Genomic DNA, 7,851 nt, shown 5'->3' on the forward strand with positions numbered 1-7,851 from the left:
CTACTATTTCAAAATGAATCACTACTTACAACTTACTCCTTTTGCTCCCCCTCCCCCTCCCCCTCCCCCTTCTTTATATTCTCTTGTTTCTTTTTATCTTTATTTAAATAATAAAAAATTAAAATAATTTGATTCGCAGTATCTTTCCTTGCAGATTTAGACCTTAAGCTGTAAACCAAACCTGAAATTCCTGTAGATATAGCCACCAGAACAATGAGTCCAACTGCAAAAGCCAGCATGAAAGAAAAAAAGTACCCTTTGAGTTGCTTTACTGGATAGTGATGCACCTGCATCCAATTGGTTCGAGAAAATGGGGCAACTTACTGGGATCCGCACTGCTTTTCAGTGGCCTCCTTAAGTGATTCAGAAAAAAAAAAAGCTACGTTAAACAGACTGATCATTAGTCGAGTCCGAACCATCCTGAGACTCTGCATCGCCATCTATGAAACATGCCAAAAAAAGTGGCAGTGAGGTATGTTTACATGTATGGAAAAAGAATGACCTCCAATATATGCAGTATAGTTAGGGAAAAAGATTGCCGAAGTACCGAAATGTGTCTTCACCGACGGCCTCTTTGGTTGGGCCCCCTTCTTCTTCTTCAACTCAGCTACAAAGAGAAAGCAAATGTCATGTTAATTTCATTAGTAGAAAACTTGGCGTAGTTTAAGTATTCCATATTTCTTTAAGTATTTGGATTCGACACTCGTGTCAAACACATAATCATAGATATTAGACATAGGCGAACGAGTCTTAGTAACATGGATAAGAAAAATGACTGCATTCACATTACCATGAATCTAATGTGGTAACCCTTAAATTCAATGACTGGGAGAAATCTTTAGTTCAAATGACAAGCAACTATATCAGCAGAATAAACAAGATAAGAGGCATTATTCAGACAACCGCAGTTTATACAAGTATTAATAGTCATAAGAAGCTTTAGCATCTTGAAATATGCATTGTTGCACATGATTCCGAAACCAATACCATGCTTGCCTACGTACATAATTTGATAAATAAAGCGGAGAAAGAAGAATACCCATCCCAGGCACTTGACCATCATTGACAATTTCAAAATTTTTGTACGTGTATCCCACAAAGTTGAGGTCCTTCGAGGAAAGCATCTGCAAAGTAGATGGATAATCAATGAAAAATGGTTATGTATGTCATGAACTGCCCAGCCATGTCAGGATTAGAGAAATGAAAATCATGAAATGAATTTTCATGAAGACTCTGAAACTGTAATGAAAATACCTCTGACACTCAAACAATACACATATGCAAAAACCATCCTGACATAATAACAATAACAATAATATCGTCCGCGAACAGAATTTTGTGGTATGGCTGATTCACATCAAATTAAAAGAATCTTAGTATCGATGAATGATAATAGAGAGAAAAGAAAGCAATAAATTTGTCATTAGCTAACACAGACTGAAATGTAACGGATAAATGACTCAGATGCTAATACAAAATATACTTGAAACTTACTTTCCTCCATGGGCCAGATTTTGATGATGGTTTTCGATCTGGAGTATCATCAGACTGCATAGCGAAAAATAAGCAAACATCATGGATGACATTAAAGTTGCAACACAAACAGCAACATGGATCCAAAATTTAAGGGATACAAGTACCTCATCAAACTTTTCAAAATTTTGAGTATCTAATTCATCATTAACCTCAGGGATAAATGCAGCATCCATTTGATATATCCTATCCCAGTCTACACCTTGAAACCATGGATGAGCCTAGAGAAGTAAAATGAAGCAAGATAATCTCCTTCATTCGGAAGTAAGTTTCAAGGAACAGATTCAAGAATCTAGAATAAACAGGATACATAAAACAACACCTTAATTTCACCTGCCCCATTTGATCCTAATCTTTGATTGACATTGCACAAGAGTTTGCTAATCAGATCTTTTGCATCTGGAGATAACATGGCTTCTTCAGGAAACTTCAAATGATTTTTCCAGTTTACTATCTGTGAAAGGAATAAAATGTGATATTATTAGAAAAATGAAACTATTTTAAATCCTCCTTTTTCTTCATAAATTCATAGGAAAAAAACTATGAAAAATAAATAAATGCTTTTATCACTGGATTATGATTTCTTTTCACGTTCCAGCCTCAGCATAACCAGGACCAAATAAATGTTCCTCATATTTATGTAGCAGAAATTGGAAACAGAGATAACACGAGTCAGCCAGAGTCGGAACCAGATGAAGTAACAAATCAAAAAAGGGAAAATCACATAACATCAATTAGTGATATTCTCAGGTTACCTTTCTACAAGTTGTCATTGGATCATCTGAATAAAAAGGTGGATATCCCACAAGCATTTCAAACATAATGGCACCAAGTGACCATCTGTGCAAAATAATTTTCTTCAGTCACAACTCATAACAGTCCATAAGATTGTCGGAGAAAGAAACTAAGGCAATATAGACATTATCGGTAGACAACACTTTATTTAACTGTGTTATTGACAGATGGATTTTAACCTTTCAGAAAGGAGTCATCAGTCTAGCTTGAAACTAAACATAATCAATTAAGTTTCTAAATTAAACAGCTATAATTTAAATAGCAGTGTCAAACAAACCCAAACGGATATTGGCATGTGAAACAAAATGGAATTTTGTTTTGAAATGATAACTACTAACCAATCACATTCCATTCCATAACCCTTCTTCAAGAGGACTTCTGGAGCAATATAGTCGGGAGTTCCAACAGTAGAAAAGGCCTGCAAATTCAAGAATTTGACCCCAAAAAATGAATCATCTAATATTCACCGCTGATTTCCAATTCTAAAAGTCAGGGTCTTCATTCAGTGATTCCATGAGTGAAAAGATGCATAGATTAGACTATGTTTAATTCACAGATAAAAGCATAGAGAGACCAATGTATTTAACTTACAAGCATTCTTCTATTCTTTTACCAATGCTCTAGTTGCTCTTGCTGTGTTCGTTTTAAAGCTCCTGAGCGTTCTTCAGATTCAGAAATCTCATTAGCGCTGCTTCCTGAAAAATCCTGTTCCTGGAGAGTACTGCAATCCAAAGGTTTACACAGCCCAAAATCTGACAATCTCAAGTGTCCATATCTATCCAGAAGCAAGTTGTCAGGCTTGATATCCCTGCAGCATTTAGACTCCAAAGGTTAAACTTTCGCTAGAGAAATCACCTTGACTGTTCGATTAATCTATATACTAACCTATGAATATAATTGTGCACATGGATAGACTCGATAGCCAAAACTGTTTCTGCAACATAGAATCTAGCCTCGTCATCAGTCAATATATCCTTTCTCATAAGTAATGTCATCATATCGCCACCAGGTAGATATTCCATTGTAAGATACAGGAACTCATCATCCTGGAAAGAAAAGTAGAGTTTGACAATGCAATTGCTGTCAACTTCAGCGAGCAGGTTCCTTTCAGCTTTCACATGCTCAACCTAAAATAAGATTGAAACCACCCGAATGAGTAGTATGCATGACCACAACACCACCACTTGGCCAGAATAAATAATACCTGGCCTCTTCGAAGCATTTCTGATTTCGTAAGCTTCTTCATAGCATATACTTGGCCTGATGTCTTTTCCCTACAAATTCTAACCTGCACCAAAAAATAAAATAAAAAATAAGAAGAAGAAGAAGAAGAAATCAAAAGGTTAGTTTTAATCGGATAACGAGGAAACTGAGTAGTCTATAGCATTAGTGCTCCTTGCACAAGGACAAAATAGAAGATGATCTATTAGAGTTGACATTACATAGAAGTATACCTCTCCAAACGCACCCTTGCCAATTATAGTTAATAATTCAAAGTCATCAACACCCATTTTATGCCTCTGAAGGCGCATGTACTCAGTTTCCTTTTTCTCCAAGAACTTCAGTAAGTTGTTTTGATCTTCCTCGGAGACATCAGCATCCGCCAACTTCTTTTCCAGGACCATTCGTCTATTAATTAGAATATGAGTTCCTTTAATATAGAAGATAACAATCTACTAAAATTTGAAAAATATTATAATAAAATACCCAATGCCATAATATCATTATAAAATCTGCAATAAATTTTTATCTGCCCTGAAATCAGCTCGGCTCTGCTTACAATTTTTTGCTGTAAAATTTTAGTTTTCCCAAGTGCAAAATTAAATCAATTATTTCGATTATCATAAGAATTTTGTGATAAAACTATTACATCAATTAAAACGATGGTGATATAAAATGTCAAAATATGTTTATAATCGATTGAGATGGTAATAATGCAACCGCGAATGCAATTTAAATTTCTTGTCTCTACAAATAACAATAATTTACTCAAGTATCCTTTAAATCTCAAGTCTCTACTAATAACAATAATTTACTCAGATTTGACAATATATTTACTTATTTAAGGAAACGGAAGATACTTTGCGAAATTGAGCGAAAGGTTACGAAGTCGTACCGCTCTTTTCTGTCTTGGAGATTCTTCATTTGCTCCTTGTAATGATTCTCAATGTACTGCTTGGCAGCGGCAACTTTTTGTTTGGTGACATTGGAGAAAGCTTCTTCGTCCAACTCGGCACCTTGATTCCCTTCTCCTCCTCCTCCTCCGCCGCCGCCGCCTCCACTGCCGGACTTCTTCTTAGACGAAGACTTATTCTTATCCCTCGGCTGTAACTTCGAAAGCCAACTCCGCGACGTATTTTCCTTTTCCTTTTCCATTTTATCTAATCAAAAATCAAATTCCCCCCGCAGCCTGCATTTCAATACTAAATAAGAAATTGACCAAAAAAGGAAAAAAAATGCAATAGGAAAAAACTTAAGGGAAAAATAAACAGATATCTGAACTTTTTGAAACGATGAGAAAATGAAAAAAGTAAAGCCAGCAAAAGAAACTCATGCCACTGCGTGGTTTTCGTTAAGACAACACGATCCGCGAAAAGCTCTCCCGGCAATTTCGAATCGTTTTCTTTTCAAATATTTTGGGGAAAATACATAAGTAATCGTTTGTCATTATAGGGTGCTTGTTTTAAGTCTCTGATTTTAAATATTTACAAAATAGCCATCTGGCTTGAAAATTAATAAATTTGTCTTCTTCTATTAATTTTTAACAGGATATGACGTAAAAATTAATAATCTTAAATTTTTAGATTTATTTAAATCTAATTTAAATTTTAAAAAATCAATTTTGAATATTTTTAATAAATATCAATTCAATCTTTGAAGGATGTTGCATGGGTGACCATTTCAACATAATTTATTTTATTCTTAATATTAGAATTCAAATCCTGATTTTACATAAAAGAAATTAATACATCATCTCATTAAATTAATTGAGTCCATCGCACTTTAAAAATAGAGTTTCTTCATAATTTACTCCTATTACTTTGTAAGCTACCGCCGTAAAAAATCAAATGCGCTTCAGTTTCTTAATCCAAAATAAGAGAACTCGCTCTATGTTAAGCCCAGAAAACAATAAGAGTTAGCTTGGAGAAAACAAGGGTACGGGAAAAATGAAAAATTATCCTTTTACAAAGAAGATGACTAATTTGAGGGCAGATAACATTTGCAGTAGGACTTCAAACGTATAAATAAGAGAAAAAGAAGTTAGGAGAAAACATGACTCCAATTATTATTGCTTATATTGATAAGTTTGAACATATGAAGAGTCTGATGATTATTATGTAACTTTTAATAGTCAGGACATTCAATAAAATAACACCTTATAGTTGAAGGAATATTTTAGAACTTTTAATAGTTGAGGACTCAACAAAGTGGAGTCCTATAGCCCGGAGATTATATGTGTACTTTACATTTTTTATAATTTTTTTTGTAAAAAATATTTAAAATAAAATGGACATAACTTAAAAAATGATTAGTATCTCTTAAAATAAACTAACATTTGACATTTGAGTTCAATTAATTCCCATTTTTTTCATTTTTGACAGATTCAATGGAGCGTATGGAAACCTTACCTGATTTAATTTTCGAAAATAGTTACGTGTTAAATTTACATATAACCCCCACTTTTACTTTGTTCGTCAAAAATTCTATCATCCGAACAAATTCTTGTGTGGTCATGGACCAAGCTACATTTGTTTGACACCCAAAATTGTTTTTTCCCCAATAGGCCACTCTGCTTTTTTATTTAACCCAATAGGCGCCCTTTTTTATTTTGGAGAATACAACAAAAGTTACAGTAATTTACGAACATATCATCTCGACATGACGAGTATGTTTTAAATAATTAATAAAAATTGTAAAATTAATTTTAATATTAAAAATGGAAAAAAAAATAACCCGTCACCTCAAGGTAATGAGTTTCATGTAATTCAAAAAAAAAGTAGTCATTAGTCAACGGGAAACAACAACGGTCAACATGGAACTCCTCACCTCGAGGTGACGAGTTCGGTCGGATTTTTGAAATTTATAGCCGTTGGTGTAGATACTCGATTTGTCTGGGGATGAGTCGGAGTAGACCCGAAGCAATGGTGGGCTTAAAGAAGAACCCAAACCAGCTTGAGGCCCAATCCAATGATCCGGCAGAGCAGGCCACGTGAAGATTTCCTGTAAAATAAAAATGGTTATGGGAAGTTAAGAAACGGGAAATGGGGAGGACTACGTCAGTAATGAGGAAACTGTTTTGAAATAAAAATTAACTACTGGAAACTGGAAGAGAGATTACACAGCCAGAAAAAGGGAGAAAAAAGGAAGAGGCAGAAGAAGAAACGAGAGGAGGATTCACTAGCAGAAAGGACATTGTAATAGGGGTTTTCCCCATTTTCTTTCAAAACAATAGCAATATTTTTTTTGAGGTGTTCATCATCTTTCATTTGGATTTCTATAGTGTGTGTGTGTTTATTTTAAAAGCAAAGGTAAAGAAAAAGCAACCAACGAGAAAGAAAATTATCATCAACCACGCACAACCATTCATATACCAACCATCTTTCTCAAACAAAGGAGGATATCAGAAAATTCCTTACAGCAGCAGCAAGGTATCGAACAAAAATAAAAAATTCGAAGGAAATTCAAACAGAAAAAGGAGAGAACAAAGAGCCTACCATTTCCTTTGTAGAGCAATTCCGTCGCATATCGGGGCAGAGAAGCTTCCAAATCAGAGGTAACCTTCTCATCACCTAGATTGTTTTTTAGGAGGTTGCTCGTTTTTCTTTGGGAGTTTTGGGTCAGGTTTTTGTTATATGTCGAGTTTCACACTGATTCGGCTCCTTGTCGGAGCCCATAAGTGGTGATGAACGTTTGTTTCTATTGAGGGGTAGAGAAGGAGGTCGTTTCTTAGGGGTTTCGGGGTTGTTCTCGGAGTTTGAGTTCAGAATGTAGTCTATTCAATGGATCATTAGCCCCTCGCCGAGGTGTTTGTTCGATGGCAGCCATGGTGATTGCGGGATTTAGCCGGAATTGAGGGAAGATAGCGAAATATGAAAGAAAAAGAGATAGAGTAGAGAGAGTCGACCATGGGAAAGGGTTGAGAGAAATGACACTGAAGGGAGAGTAATTAGGAAAAAAATAATAATTTAATTTGGTTAGGTTTTGTTTTAAAACCTCATTTAGTGGCTTTAATTAAATGCCTCCAGAAGTGTCGTTTTTATCTAGGTTTGGGATTAGTTATTTTGACATTGTGGTTTTATTATGCAAGGGCTCCCCCACTCTTAGTTTTAATACAAGTTAGTCCCCTTTTAGTGGGTTTTGACTTTTGAGTTTTGTCTTTGATTTTGTCATTGTTACAAATTAGCCACAGTTCCCTTGTTATTTAACTCCCTGTTTTATTTAATTTTTGTATGTTTAATTTTAGTATTTTATTTTATGATATTTATTTCATGTATTCCATATTTAAGCCTTTTTATTTATTGC

At 34.7% G+C, this 7,851-nt stretch overlaps 1 pseudogene; it reads right to left on the reverse strand.

Moving 5' to 3' along the window:
* Positions 1 to 369: 369 nt before the first annotated feature.
* Positions 370 to 4,723, reverse strand: LOC120182751 (annotated as a pseudogene).
* Positions 4,724 to 7,851: the final 3,128 nt, after the last annotated feature.

Source organism: Hibiscus syriacus, unplaced genomic scaffold (genome assembly GCF_006381635.1).
Source record: "Hibiscus syriacus cultivar Baekdansim isolate YM2019G1 unplaced genomic scaffold, ASM638163v2 tig00112738_pilon, whole genome shotgun sequence".
NCBI lineage: Eukaryota > Viridiplantae > Streptophyta > Magnoliopsida > Malvales > Malvaceae > Hibiscus > Hibiscus syriacus.